At 44.4% G+C, this 16,578-nt stretch overlaps 1 long non-coding RNA gene across 1 annotated transcript in view; it reads left to right on the forward strand.

Annotated features, from left to right (window-relative positions):
• LOC307134853 overlaps window positions 1–16,578 on the forward strand; it is a 236,348-nt gene that overhangs the window by 182,684 nt on the left and 37,086 nt on the right. The gene's annotated exons all lie outside the window — the stretch shown is intronic.

Here is a 16,578-nt window from a genome sequence, read left to right on the forward strand (position 1 = left end):
TATCAGCTGGATCGTCTGGGGGTGGAGTCTCCACTCTCCGGGGAGAGGCTGAAACCGTGAGAGCTCGTCGGCTGCACAGTTCAGGTCTCCAGGGATGTGGACAGCACGAAGGGACCTCAGGCGCTTCTGACTCCACAAAACGAGATGGCGGGCGAGTTGAGACATACGGTGGGAGCGTAGACCGCCCTGGTGGTTGATGTACGCTACTATGGCCGTGTTGTCTGTCCTGACTAGCACATGTTGACCCCTCAGCAACGCTCGGAAGCGGTGCAGGGCGAACCGTACTGCCAGTAACTCGAGGCAATTGACATGCAGAAGGCGCTGGGGTCCTCTCCAGGAGCCCGCGGCTGCTTGTCCATTGCACATGGCACCCCAGCCCGTGGATGATGCATCTGTTGTCACAACAACATGCCTGGAAGCTCGTTCTAAGGACACTCCGGTCCGTAGAAAACTGAGGTTCGACCACGGGGTGAGTGTCTGTAAGCAGGCCCGAGTCACTTGTACCCGGAGCGTGCCAGACCGCCATGCCCATCTCGGGACTCGATCGCGTAGCCAGTGCTGAAGCGGTCTCATATGAAGCAATCCGAGCGGCGTTACCGCGGCTGCAGATGCCATATGCCCCAGGAACCTCTGAAAGTGTTTCAGTGGAACCGCACTCTTGCCCTCGAGTTGTCGAAGGGAAGTCAGCAGAGACTGCGCGCGCTCGCTCGAAAGCTGCGCGCACATGGCGACCGAGTCGATATCCATACCGAGAAAAGAGATCCTCTGCGCGGGGCAAAGTTTGCTCTTCTCCCAGTTGACCCGAAGGCCCAGACGGGCTAGGTGATGGAGCACCAAATCTCTGTGTCCGCAAACCTGCTCTCAAGAGTGACCCAGTATGAGCCAGTCGTCGAGGTAGTTCAGGATGCGAACCCCGTGCTGCCGAAGGGGTGCAAGGGCTGCCTCGGCAATCTTCGTAAAGACGCGAGGGGACAGAGATAGCCCGAATGGTAGAACTGCGTACTGATATGCCCGCCCCTCGAAAGCAAACCGTAGGAACGGTCTGTGTCGAGGCAAAATGGAGACATGGAAGTAGGCGTCCTTCAGGTCGATCGCTGCAAACCAATCGTGTGGACGAACGCATTCGAAAAGGCGTTTCGCTGTCAACATCTTGAACGGAAACCGGTGAAGGTAACGGTTCAAGACGCGCAGGTCCAGGATTGGCCGTAGCCCACCGGTCTTTTTGGGTACAATGAAGTACGGGCTGTAAAACCCGCAATTCATCTCGGCTGGAGGGACAGGTTCGATCGCACCCTTCGCCAGTAGGGTGGCAATCTCCGCTCGCATGACGGGGGCGTTGGCCCCGATCATGGTGGAACGGACTCCCCGGAAGCAGGGAGGAACCTGCGCGAACTGAATCGCGTAGCCGCGCCTGACGGTCTGCTCGACCCAGCGGGACAGCCCTGGAAGCTGAAGCCAGACATCCAGAAACTGCACCAGTGGGGTCATACGGTGTACAGACGTACCCGGTGTGGGCTTGCAGCGATGCAGCGTCACCGGCCCGGACATGGGAGGCTGTGGGGCGTCCCGGTGCGGGGGCACGGTTGACAGCTGCGTCCTGACAGAGGAGACCAGGGAAGGACGCACGTTCCACTGGGGTCTGCTCTGCCAGGAGGCTGGCGACAGAGTGGGATGCGAGTGGCGGGACCCGTGGGTGGCACGCACCGTCATCACCGGACTCTGTGGGCTCAGGGATGGGAGTGTTAATTCTTTCTTTGACCAACATAGGGTGCTGCTGACCCGGGGGCCAGCAGCTGAACAAAGGATTCTCCCCCGGCCCTCCACCGGGGGAAGGAGTGGTCCTGCAACCATCTCCTCGAAAGAATTTCCCATCCCTGAGCTGTCCGTCTCAGGAGCGCCGCTTGGCCTGGCGTTTAGCGGGGCGCGGGGCGGCCTGAGGGGACTTGGACGCCTTCCTACGGCTTCCTCCGCGACCCGGCCCGGGTGAAGGCTGCTGCTTGGACCGGGTGGGAGGGGCGGGAGCCTTAGGAGGGCGTCCTCGGCGTGGAGCAGACTGAGGCGACTGTGCCGGCGGCTGGGTGGAGGCAGCAGCTGGCCGCCGGGGCAGTACATGTTTGATAGCCTCAGTCTGCTTCTGGGCGATTGAGAACTGTTGGGCGAAGTCCTCAACTGCCCCGCCGAAGAGGCCGGCCTGGGATATGGGGGCATCGAGGAACCGGGTCCGCTCGGTGTCCCGCATATCGGCCAGGTTCAGCCATAGGTGACGCTCCTGGACCACATTTGTGGACATCACTTGACCCACGGAGCGTGCGGTCACCTTCGTCGCCCGGAGAGCGAGGTCGGTGGCGGCACGCAGCTCATTTAAGAGCCCCGGATCAACTCCACCCTCGTGCATGTCCTTGAGGATCCTGGCCTGGTAGACCTGGAGGATCGCCATGGCATGCAGCGAAGCGGCAGCCTGCCCCGCGGCTCTGTGCGATTTCGACACCAAGGTTGATGTGAACCGACAGGCTTTGGAGGGGTGCTTAGGATCACCACGCCAGGTTGAAGCGCTCTGAGGACACAGTTGCATCGCAACAGAACGTTCAACTGGAGGGATCCCAGTGTACCCTTTAGCTGCCGCCCCATCGAGGACGGAGAAGGCGGAGGAAGCCACCGAACGGTCGCGGGAAGACAACGGGGACTTCCAGGACCGCGTGAGTTCCTCATGCAGCTCGGGAAAGAAAGGTATTGAGGGCAAGGACTGACGGGTGTCAGCGCGAGCCCCCAAAAACCAATCGTCGAGCCTTGAGCGTTCGGGACAGGGTGGAGGGTTCCACTCGATCCCTAAGCTCGCGGCTGCCCGAGACAACATGGCTGTCAGCTCTGGATCTGACTCGGGCAATGCTGGCACGCCCGAGGGCGGCAGCACAGCCGAGTCATCATCTCCAGAGGACTCGAGCCCACCTTGTGATGCGGTGATCGACATCGCATCCTCCTCCGGAGCGCCAAACGAGATGCGCGGGGGGGCCGGAGCCGGCCCCGCGATCTGCATCTGAACGCTCGCGGGTTGCAATGTGCAAGACGGGGGTGTGGCCCGAGGCATGAGCGTCGGGGCTTTGTTCCACACCGTAACCGTCAAGTCACCCTGACCACCAGCCGAAGTACTGGGCCTCTGGGACTCAGTAGATCGGGGTGTGGTAGAGGGGACTCTCACTTCAGTACGAAGGTCATGGAGTCTTGACCGCAACACTGCGATGGTCATGTTCCCGCAGTGAGAACATGACGCATCCATGAACGCTGTCTGAGCATGCTGAAAGCCCAAACATACCAGACAGTGTTCGTGCCCATCAGAGGAGGAAAGCAACCGACCACACCCAGAAGTACACGGACGAGACATCCTGAAAAGGACGCGTCACGTGTAAGCTCTTTTATGAGAGGAAAGCCTCGCAGAGAACGCCGAAGCGCCCAGGGACCACACACCAGCTGTCTAGCGGACCACTGCGCAGATCAGCAGGCAGGCAGTATGATGATCACTGGAACGCGCCGTAACACCAACGCCTCTGGAAAGCTGCTCGTCTCGAAAAGCTGTCGAAGACTCAGATCAGGCTTGTAGGAGTGAAGAGATCCTCTTGGCTCCAAAGCAAAAACATAATGCGATGTTGCCAGCGTACTTCCTGATATACCCACGAGGTGGGGCGGAGTTACGCATGCAAATTCCGCATGCCCATGGCATTGGCACTGCCATTGGGCGCTGTTGAATACGAAGAAGATGATTGGCTTCTAAGCGAAACCCCCATTCGTTAGTCACTAACGTACGTCGTAGTGACTGAACGAAAGGGAACACAGGGCACATGCATCTTCTTTGAAGCTCCCTATGAAATAGCAAGATTAAGTTCAACAGTATGATGAATAAATATTGACATAAATGCTACGAACAGGATTGGCCATGACTAGATTGCAAATACAAATACAAAAATATAGATTATGTAAATAGCCATTGATTAATTAAAAGAAACTATGTGCTGCACTGGTGGAAACAACACGAGACCATGCTACCGCGACCATCAAGACAGTGGTCAAAATGGTGTTTAGAGTCCCTGCCAGCAGCAGTAGAGAACGTTCCTTCAGCGCAGCTGCAAGAGTTATGGCCTTGTTACACCTGTTCACTTAATTTGTTTTCTCTGATCAGATATTTATCATATTGTGAAGAGATCAGGAGTAAATGTCTTCCGAAATTCTTTCGAGGCGGATTTAAATCCAATCACTCAAACAAATCAATTCAGAAGGTGTTCAGGGATGCATTTTAGATGAATCTGGACAAGTGTGAATGCATCTGGTTGTTTAAACCACATGACAAATTGTTAAAAATTAACATGTGAGAGCCTGTTACAGGCCATATGACACGCATCGCCGTAAATGAGTTGTCTATCACTAAAGCATTACGCCAACACGCAAACGGTGAAACTGAAAGCCTAAGTCTAGGATGCTCAAAAACACAATCATCTTCATTAAAACTAATGAGACTAAATGCTCTAACTAGTGCTTAGGTCGCTCGTTCTCCTATTGCGGTCTTTGATCTTTAAAGTAACTACCAAGCGGCCGATAGTGATTTAACCATGTTTGATCAATTTACCCTCTCAAATTAACACTTGATTTGCCTTGCCTAATAAAATAATAAAATCCATAAATATAAAACACTTGCAAACGAAACAGGCTAAACAATCTAAAATAATAAAAAAAAGAAAAGAAAAAGAAAAACATGCAGGTTGTCCTACTTTACACCTCTTTGCAAAATGAATATAAATCCGATCTTCAATTCCCGTGCTATAGGCTATGCAAATTCAGTTCACGTCAACGTAAGCAAAATATTCAAGCTGCATTTCATTTATCATCAGCTCATTTAAAGGGGTGGTAAACCACGATTTCACTATTCTAACTTTAGCTAGCGTGTAATGTTGCTGCTTGAGCATAAACAACATCTGCAAAGTTACAACGTTCAAAGTTTAAAGCAAAGGGAGATATTTGCTTTTAAAGAAATCCATTTCTAAGAACTACAGCAAACGGCCAGCAGGCGACTACACACATTCCTCCAGGTTTGGTGACATCACCAGGCTGAATATTTACATAAACCCCTCCTCCGAGAATATTAAATAGGGGGGGCGGCGCTGTTGTGGTATAGTTAGGCTGGAGTGTTGTTGCCGCGATGCCGAGGAAACGCTGTTATATTCATCCGGATTGCAGGTCTGGGGTACTTGCTTTGTTCAGCCTTCATAGGGACAGGGGTGCGTTGCAGAGCGTTTAACATACAACATGTTATATGCACGTGTGTATGAGACAGAAGGGAACAGGCGCGTGCGGGGCTCCCGCAGCACATCTCACGGAGGAAAACTTCCACCTTCGCGAGTTCAATGCCGGATTTGCACAACGTCAGCTGCATGAGACAAACGCGGCCAGTGTGTGAATGCACAACGCGCGCGGGGCTCCCTCCCGCAGCACATTTCACGGAGGAAAACTTCCACAATGTTCGCGAGTTCAATACAGGTTATGCACAACGGCTTGTCCTGAAAGCTGGATTTACAAACAGAAGCTGTTTACGGGCCACAACCTGTAAGTCTGATTTATTTTTCATCGATGTGTTTTCCTGTAATAGGATGTACATTGTAGCAAGGAAGTAAACAGATGACAACGCTGCTCTGTAAACCAGTCTGTTAAATGCTAATTCATACTTAACGTTATCCGACGAACACCTATCGTTACAAACACCTAACGTTAAAATCTCAACAGCGAACTTGGCATTAGTGTAAATGATTCTTTGATTAGAGCTTTTATGTATTATTTATCTACAGGCTTGCTAAACATGGTTCTGTGTGTGATTTGGCTAACTTACTAGTAAAGCCAATGTTTAGTGTTTTGGGTTAATAGTTCTTGCGACAGATATTTGGCTATAATCGTTCTAAAAATACAAAAGTAACAGTGCCATTCAGTAGCGATCACTATAGATCCGCAGTCTTTACTCTTGAGGACTGAACAGGTTCTGCTCGATCATCTTCACTAAAATGTTCTGGGTCTGATTCGGGCTCAGATTGGTGTGGTTTTATTGACGCCATCGTTTCTAATACTGACCAAAGCACAGTCTACCGGTAAAGGTAAGGGCGTGACGTTTCCGACAAACGTGCACTGCGGTTAGCGAATCACAACACACTGGGCCAGCTAACCAATCTGAGCCCATTGCGTATTTTTGAGGGACTGGCTTCATACAACCCGGAAAGCATCAGACCGTTTTACAAGGAGGGACAGAGCAGTGTAGAATAAAGGTCCAATATATGAAAAATAATGATTTTTTTTTAAAAACGAAGCATGAATACATGTTACAGTGCACCCCACAAACACAATCAAGCCTTCAAAACAATGTGTTTTACCACCCCTTTAAAAAACAAAACAAAAATTGCTCCAACATTTTTTTCTAAAATAACTTAATAAAGAAAAGAAACTAAATATAACTACTTTAACATTAAATACAAAGCTGAACTATTTTTATGGCTGCAACATTGTGTAATAGGGAGGGAGAAAAATAAAAAACAACATATTTGTCCTGTGTCAGCCACTGTTGCTTCTCTATGTGCTTCGAAATGGAGGGGTGAACGGTGGCCGGTTGCAATTCGCAACCTCACCACTAGATGCAGCTAAAATGTATAATGTATAATGCACCTTTAATAAAAACCAACAGTGGTAACACTTTATAATAACTGCACGCTATGAATTAATAGTTATGAACTGACAACTCCTAAATAACTGTTTTGTAAATAATGTAATACTTAATACTTACACTGATCATTAATATAGAATCAAAATACAATTATTAAACACATTATAGATATGCTTATAAATGAAGAATAAAACATTTACATCGGAATTTATAAAAATGCTTTATAAATGATGAATTTACTTTTTACTAATGATTCATAGTGTGCAGTTATTATAAATTGTTACCAACATTGTTTATAGTAGCTACTAATATATCTTACTGTTTTATTTTTATTTTTTATATATATATATATATATATATATATATATATATATATATATATATATATATATATATATATATATAAATAATATATATAATAATATTTTAAATACAGCCTTGGTGAGCATACAAGACTTCTTTAAAAAGCTTAAATATTCCAAAAGTTTTAATAAAGTGGACATCGCGTGGACATCGCCTGACCAATGGAACGGCCGTGACTTTCGTCACCCGGAGGGCGAGGTCCGGAGCCGTCCGGAGCTCCCGGAGGAGCCTTGGGTCAGGCTTACCCTTGTGCATGTCTATGAGTGCCTGGTGCACCTGGAGCAACGCCATGGCATACAAGGCAGACGCAGCATGCCCACAGGCCTTGTAAGCCTTCCCAGTAAGACTGGAGGAGAACTTACAGGCCTTAGACGGGAGACGTGGGTCACCGTGCCAGTTGGAAGCGGTCGCCGGGCACAGTTGCATCGCGACAGCCCGCTCCACTGGTGGGATTCCAACGTACCCCTTGGCTGGCCCACCGTCGAGGGTAGTGAGGAGGGAGGAGCCACTCGGTTGGTTTCTGGCAGAAAAGGTGCCGTCCACGGCCTTGTGAGCTCCTCATGCACCTCAGGGAAGAAAGGCACCAGCGTCCCGCCCCGAGAAACCAATTATCCAACCTAGAAGGTTCGGGACGTGGTGGTGGGATCCACTCAAGCCCGATCTTTTCGGCAGCCCAGGAAAGCATAGCCATTAACTTTGGGTCTGACTCGCTTCAGAGGGTTTAGGGACCTGTGGAGGCTGGCTCGGCGGGTGTGCCCAAAACATGATCCTCAGGTAACCCTGGCTATTCGTCAAAGTAGGTCTATTCTGCTGGGCAGGAATAGCACTAGATCGAGGCATAGGTAAGGGGACTTCACCCTCCCGGAGATAAGTGAGTCTCGACCTAAGCGCAGAGATAGTCATGTTCCTGCAGTGGGAACATATCCACAAAAGCTGCCTCAACGTGCTGAATACCCAGGCACGTGAGACAACGATTACGACCGTCAGCTGGCGTCAGGGAACGACCGCATCCAGAAACGCACGGATGGAATGACATCTTGAAAAAGACGCAGTGTCGAAGTGTTGCTCTTTTAGAGGAAACACTCTTTTAAAAGTGCTGAAGCACCCAGGGAAGACCGCGGCAGAATACAGGAGTTAGTGCAGCCTGTGTCTGCACTCACTGAAACGCCCTCACCGAAGTTTGTTTTGCAGCGGTGAGCACGCGGCCGCACTGTTTTGTGCTATCCCACCAGCTCAAGGCATCTCTCTCTCTCTCTCGTTCTCTGCTTTCTCTCTGCTGAAGATAGCTGTTTGTAGTCTTGCTCTTCATCAACGCCGTTCGGCTCCGAAGTGAATGACAAATGTGTGATTCATGCGCTTCCACTTTTTTATCCGCGATGCGGGGCGGAGCATGAGATGCAAATCTCGCACGCCAATGGCCATTGGCCCGTTCTCTATATCTCGAAGCTGAAAGGGGCAGTACGTCGAACGTGACCGACTGAAAGTGAACATTACGTGTCACAGTTTTCACAAATTAGCATTTTATCATTTTTAAAAGCTTGCACCCGTTTTCAAAAGTTTGCATTTTCAGGCCCCCAAAATGCTGTTGTGTAAATGAATGGCCAATGCAAATAAAAGTTTTCCATTTTTTGTTGAAAATGGGGTTTTATAAATGTCCCCATAGTCATGGGCTTTGTCTGAAATCGCCCCTAGGGCACATTTGTAGTGGTGTCCGAAACCATAGTGGACCATATGAGTGCACTCATTCAATCCCACAATTCACAGCAATAACGAGTGTACAAATGATGTATGCGCAACAGCTAGAGAATATCCATAATGCACTGTGATAGTTGCGTGCTGAAATAATTCCTGCGTCTCGTCAGGAGATGGCGCCGCAACTGATTCATCCATCCATCCATTTTCCAGACTTTGCTGGTCCAGCGTAATATCAATTATACAGTTATAAATTCCTTTTTAATTGATTATTAAATTGTTCAATTAAGGTTTAACATGCTATAGTTTCCATGACAGAGTGCAAGATAAATATTTTCATTACTACACTGTAAAAAAAAATCAGGTCTCCAATTGAAAAATTTCTAGTGAGCGATCACATCTAAAATTTTCAGTAGGCCAAATTGAATTTCTTGAATTTTAATTGAATTAAATTGCATCAATTCACAGAAATTCAATTTGGCCAACTGAAAAATTTATATGTGATCGCTCACTAGAAAATGTTCAATTGGAGACCTGATTTTTTTTTTACAGTGTACTGGAGCTGTCATGTTTGCTGCATTTTAAATAATTAGTAAACAGCAAGCACAAACTATGCAAAAGCAGTAGTCACTCACTCCTTTTCATTCACTGTTTCAAGTGAACTATATTAGTGGAGTAATGTAGGGAATAGTTAATGGGAATTTCAAACATAGCATTGGTTTTCTTTGTCAGTGATTTGTGTTCTAGTTCCTCATTAGTTGTCATGGTTTTTGATTAGTACTCACCTACTCCTCATTTTGTTAATAATCTTTCCTTGTGTATTTAAGCCCTAATTTTTCCTCAGTTCTTGGTCTCACATCAACGCTATATAGTGTTTATTGTTCTCTGTGTTTATTAAAAGTAATTATATTACGCATCTCGTCTGTTGGATTTCCTACAGCTACCCATGACAAAAACAATATGGCCGCAAAGTGGACTGAATTATCGCAAAAGGACTTTGACCTTACTTTCATTGAAAGACCATACAGATAAAAGAAAATACACAAATAGTTTTGTAAGATCATTACAGTAAGGGCAAACAAAATCTTCCTCTATCTGCCTGAATTTGAATGGTGCTTCAGAGCAGCTCTTATCTCATTTATTCACTTTCATCTTTTCTGCACCATTTATTATCTTCTCTCAGTTCTTCATTATGGGGCTCTTGAAGCATGTCTATGGCATGGATGTGTTTCTTTCTGCCTGATCAGACATTGGCGACTCACTGTGTGAGCATGTCAGGATATAAATAATACGGAATGATAGCAGCTGCGGTTGTCCTCATCTCGACAGGCAGCACGAAGACTCCACCCTCATTAGAGATCTGATCCACATGCGCTGATGATAACAGGCTTTGGAATTTGAGAGGAGAGATCTGAACTAGTTTCCAAAAAGCCTGAGTCCTTTTGAAGCCTGATCATGCTGTGAGTGTACTTAAGTTTCAAATGAGAGTTATGAAATCAAAATATATCCTGCGATATTAAATGACAGCACAGACTTCTGATGCATGTGAGCGTAACTGAGATTTAGACATTCTTTTGGAGACTGAGGAGAGTTTATTTGGTTGTTTTCCCAGCTGAATGAGGGTAAGTTCAGCTGCTCGAAAAGGATTGTGTTACTAAATTTCTTTTACAGATGGATTTATCTCAGTGGCTTAATCAGACTTCGGAATCGTTCAACCCTCAAACAGGGGGTTATAAATTCCTTTTTTCAACATGAAGGCTTCCTTTAGAGATACAAATTTGATTGGTACACTAATGGTTTAGAAGCAGGACTATTTGTATATAATTTGTTTTTCCTACCCACCAAACTGTGTTTGAAAAGTTTATTATCTCTTTCCCGCCATTTACAGAAATTTTTGTCATTTGAGAGAAAACACTTACCCGACTTTGATGGAATTTTCCAGCCTTCCGGATTTTCACTGTTACACTGGATTTTCGCTATGACACATCTTCTGACTTAATACTGAATCTCCTGATCAAAACACGTGAAGAAGATGTAGAAACAAGCAATATCATATGTAATCATATGCATATGCATATGTAAAATAATGTGATTGTCAACATTAAACAGCATATAAATCAAAACTGCCTAATGTTACTGAATGAAATGTTGACCCAGGATGAGTTACAGGACTGTGCATGCATTAGGAGTGTCAATGGACGTGATCTACTACATCTATGTTTTGATCATCGTTCTGAATCTGATCTGGATGATTTTCTCAGCTTTTCGCTCAAAATGTTGCTTTTTTTATGAAACTTCAAGTGTCAATAAAAAAAGACTGCATGAAGCTAGAATAAAACGTTTTTAGGTTTTTTTGTTCAAAAGCAGATATATTCTGAGGGCCATGAAATTATGAAAATTATCAAAAAAGCTGGCAGTGGCTGGTAACATTTACTGGCAGGGAAAGAGTTAAATCTATGGTTTCACAGTAGGGGTGGGGGAAAAATGTGATTCTTAGATGCATCGCGATGCGGACGTGGACGATTCTGAATCGATTCACAAATGTAAAAAAATCGATTTTCTAAATGTTGATAACGTAATGTTGACAGAACGCAAAAGGCGCAACTCTGAAGCGCGGGAAGTGCAGCGCCCGGACAATCTGTGGCATGCATATAACAGAGACGCATGATAGCTGAGCGAGAAATCCGCTCTGCATTAAAAGCTAGCATATGGAAGCACTTCTATGAAGTTGAAGGGGAAAATGACCTGGACAAGAGCCACACTATATGCAAGTTGTGTCAAACTAAACTAAAATATTTACGAAACACGACAAACATGAAAAACAATCTGAAAAAAGAAAATCTGCTTAGAAAAAAAGATGCATCGATAATCGTTTTATCATCGCATGGTTGAACGTCTTTTAGTTTGTCAAGAGATTTAAAGTGTTGTTTTTGAAGAGTGCGCATGTGCGTACATGCTCCAGTCTAGTACGTAAAAACGAGCCTATGATTGGATCTGGAAATAAAGAAAAATAACTGAGAAAAATGAGAATTACTCCTCGGATGCCATGTCTGTAATTTAGGGAAAAAATCTAGCATGAATTCGATCTCAAACTAATTAAAGGTTAGTTCATCCAAAAATGAAAATTAGCCCCTGATTTACTCACCCTCAAGTCATCCTATGTGTATATGACATTCTTCTTTCAGATGAATAAAATCGGAGTTATATTAAAAAAGTCCTGGCTAAGCCAAGACTTGATGGGTCGTTTTTGATGTCCATAAAAGTGCATCTAGCCAACATAAAATATATCCACACGGCTCCGGGGGGTTAATAAAGGCCTTCTGAAGCGAAGTGGTGCATTTGTGTAAGAAAAATATCCATATTTAAAACTTTATAGACTAAAATAGCTAACTTCTGGCAGTCAGCAGTGCACGAGTCGACTTTTTTAATATAACTCAGATTTTATTCGTCTGAAAGAAGAATGTCATGTACACCTAGGATGACTTGAGAGTGAGTAAATCATGGGCTAATTTTCATTTTTGGGTGAACTAACCCTTTAAATAAAAGAAGTTAATACTCCACCTCCTGCGTAACATCATTAACCAACGTGGTTGAACAACAAATTTGTGCAATACGGTTTCGGGAAACAGTCGTGACTAGCTAGTTGATTTCTACAGTGATGCATCGTACTATGGTAGTTAAGCAATGAGTTACATCGTTGTACAGGAAACGCACCCCAGAATGGGAAAGACTATTGAGAGAGAGAGTGGAGGTAGGAGGGTGCAGAGCCAATGGCTGCCAGCATCAATGTCTTGAACTTGATGCAAGCCATAACTGATAGCCAGGGCAGAGTAGAGGTGTGACATGGGCTCTCTTGGGCTCATTGAAGACCAGTCATGCTGCTGCATTCTGGATCAGTTGTTTAGGTTTGAATGCACATGTTGGAAATCCAGCCAGAAGAGTATATCAGTAGTCCAGCCTAGAAATGACAAGGACCTGGACGAGAAGTGGTGCTGCATGCTCAGCTAGGAAGGGTTTGATCTTCCTGGTGTTGTACAGTGCAAACCTGCATGATCGTACAATGTGGTTTTTGAAGATCAGCTGGTCAAGATTTCTGGCTGAACTCGATGGGATTATTGTTGATGAAATTAGCTGGATGGTGAAGTTGTGCTGTACTAGTGGCTGAAGACGAGAAACTCTGTCTTATCTAGGTTGAAATGCAGGTGATGTTCTTTTATCCATGCTGAGATGTCTGCCAGGCAATCTGAGATCTGTGCAGATAAAACATTTATCATCCTTTTAATCTAAAATATAAAAAGCATATACCTTCATTTTGCATGGTATATTGATTAATATGCCCCTGAAGCAATACGTACACATCTAGTGTGAATAAAGCCTGAGGCAGAGTAGAGAATAGCCAAAAATAAAGCTCAGGATGGCCTAAAGGTGTCTGAAACCAAAAGCTGTTTATCAATCAGTTCACACTTTTTGGGGAGAAAAAAAAAGATCTCAGATTAAAAGTATTCATAAATACGTTATGGTAAATAAGCTGTTTGCCTTTAAGGTACGAAAGTAAATACATTTAACTTCCTGATAAGTTCTGCAGTTCTCTCTCTTTGGTGATGTTCAGCAACCTGCAACTTATGGGACTTTTAAGGTAAAGGGAGGTGAAAATTATTTTGGGTCAATGACATGACATTTTAGTTTTCAATGCTATGTTTTCTTCGAGAAACCTCTTTTACATCTTTTAACTTTAGTTCTACACTATATATATATACAGGGCCGTGCAGAGAGTTCGTCAGGGGCAGGGGCTCAAATGTAAAAAAGGGGCAATATGTAAAAAGCACAAAAAAAAAAAAACATTATATATATATATATATATATATATATATATATATATATATATATATATATATAATATATATATCCTTATGCTCATCAAGCCTGCATTTATTTAATCAAAAATACAGAAAAAAACAGTAGCCTAATATTGTGAAATATTATTACATTATGTTCTTTTTAACTTTTTATTAATCAAAGAATCTTGAAAAGAGTATCACAGTTTCCATCACTGACATTAAATCCTCATATTAGAATGATTTCTGAATGATCATGTGACACTGAAGAGTGGAGTAATGATGCTGAAAATCCAGCTGTGATCACAGGAATAAATTATATTTATTTTAAATTATTTTAAAATAGAAAATCATTATTTTAATAATATTTCACAATATTGCTGTTTTTTATCAAATAAATGCAGGCTTGGTGAACATAAGAGACTTCTTTCATAATGCTGCATAATATAAAAAAATGGTAATATAATAAAGTCCTTTCACGTAACCATTTCTCCAGCCTACACTTCACATAATAGGCCTGTAGGTCCCGGTGGCACTTGGGTTTTGTTAACTTTGATAGTTTCATGAAATAGTAAACGGTGTATCAATATACATAAATACAAGTGAATTTAACACTTACCATTAATGCGACTTTTGCTGCTGCTGCATGGTTTTGTGCAGGGACTTTTTTGTTGTCAGTTAAAATCCATTTTGTCAGTGATGCAATTTATAAAATGAGACAAACCGCAGGAAATCGTTCCACAAACGTTAGTTCGTCTGTCCATGTAATTTTCAACCGATTTATGAATAAGATTCGAGAACAGAAAATTACCGCTCCACTTCACATCGCCCAATGGAATTTGAACTTGCTTTGCCAGATCACGATTGGTTGGTGTATATACATGACAAACGGGCATTGGTGAATTGTGTAATACTTTAAAATGTATAGCTAATATATAGATTTGTAATTAAATCAACACATTAAGCTCTGATTATGGATGAAAAAAAAATAATGGTTTACTTTTTTCCCGTAAGGCCACACACTCTCTGAAAGGACCATATTTGGCTCGAGAGCCATTTCCGAACAGTGGAAAATCAGCAGTCAATCAAAACGCACGCAACCCATAGCAACGCGTTATGGCAACGCCTCAAAAGAAATGGTCCGACTTTTGAGCTGTTCGTTGCTATTGTATACATTGTCATGTTATAATAATCACATTTATTTAGTTTTATTGACCACGATATTATCATTGATATTTGTCTGAAAGGGGCATTTTTGATTCATTTTGAAAAAGGGCAGGGGCTCGAGCACCCAAAGCCCCCCCCTCTGCACGTGCCTGTATATATATGAATGTGCGGTATGCCACTGGTAACAATGGCAATGCAATTTAGTTAAGAGGTAAATCTATGAATACTTGAAGGCAAACCACTATAAACACAGCTTTTTTAAGTTTCAAGCCTCATCAAGAGGAGCTGAAAGCTAAACACTAACACTTTTGATTCAATATCACAAGTGTTATTTTTCTGATATACCTTACTAAGTGCTTCTGTCACATCTCACAGTCTGTGGTTTTAGAGTATGACACTGTTGTCTAACAAAGAATAATGTCAGTTGTGGGCTGTGGGTAACTACTGTTTAAACAGATGTCACTGCAAAATTAACATCTTTTCTACTTGCACCTAAGAAAGGCAATGAAAGACCAAAGAATGTACTGTCATAAAGTGATAGCAAATGCCGCTACTACATTGTGTTTGATGGTGGTGAAGAGCTCTTTATCTGTGTGGGTGACATCTGGAAATAACAGCTTGTCTAGGCCTTAGTATTGTCAAAATATTGATATGTCGATATTGATACTGAAATATCTGAAACGATTCCAATACTCCTTATCTGATGTATCGATACACCAATACCAGCTGCGCTCAATTCGCCGTCGGAGAGAAGAGGCTCCTCTCACTCATCTTTCATTCCGTCTGAATAGTGTTGATACGGGTCCTGAATTTCTTTGTGGGGTTGCAGGTATTGCGCATAAATTTATGCATAAACTGCAGGATTCGTGCTCACACCAAAAGCTCACACCTGCTCATCACATACCCCCATCGCCCCTCGCAGGCCCACGAGACTGCACTCTACTGCCCCCCGGGGCCAGTCTCAGCGGCCGCTGCACCTGGGGGTAATTACAGACGAGACGAGAGAAAAGGAGCCGGAAGCATGAGGAGCGACAGAGATGAGAGAGGGGAGAGAAAAAAAATTAAATCCGGGTCCTGTTCCCTGACACACTGCCACTCGGTGGCTCCTCCTGTTGAGGGCAGCCGGCAGCGAGTCCCACGCTCCCTGCTCCTCCCCGTCATGGGGATGGTAGCAGGCTCCGGCCCACTGCGAACGCCGACAACTCCTCTGCTCCATCTAGGATGGCAGCCACCCCACCTCGACCCTGGGGCACGGCAGTGAGCTCTCCGTCCCACCGGGTATTCACTCACTCCAGCACCACCACCTCGAGCAGCCCCTCGCAGTCTTCTTTCTTCCACGCTGCCCGACCTCCTCAGCACCACGATCCCCCTCAGCAGTGCTCACACCAAAAGCTCACACACCACTGATCCATAAGTGCTGTGCACATAAAGCCGCCTCTCACACAGCTTGCGAGTAGCAAAGTTAGTTATTTTGTATGGCTTATTGCACTTAAACAGTCAAATACACTCAAAATTATGTCAAAATGCCTTTATCAGCGAGTATTCCGATAAACAGTGTTGTGAAAGCTTGCTGTGTAACAGTATAGGCTATTGGATCCGTGCATAAGCTCTTAAAGCGACAGGAGCCTAATATGCCTGCTGCTGTCTGTCATGTTAATCAAAGAACAAAGAGAAAAATCTCTTACTGCTCTTGACTGAACAATTTTTGTAACTTTAATTGTAAGGATTATTCTGTGTTTAATTTTTACAATGAAGACTATCCAGTGAAATTTATGAAAATGTCCTCACTACTAAATATTTCATGGTCAACTGTTAGTTGTATTATCACAAAGT

This window comes from Gobio gobio (assembly GCF_949357685.1).
Source record: "Gobio gobio genome assembly, chromosome: 12".
NCBI lineage: Eukaryota > Metazoa > Chordata > Actinopteri > Cypriniformes > Gobionidae > Gobio > Gobio gobio.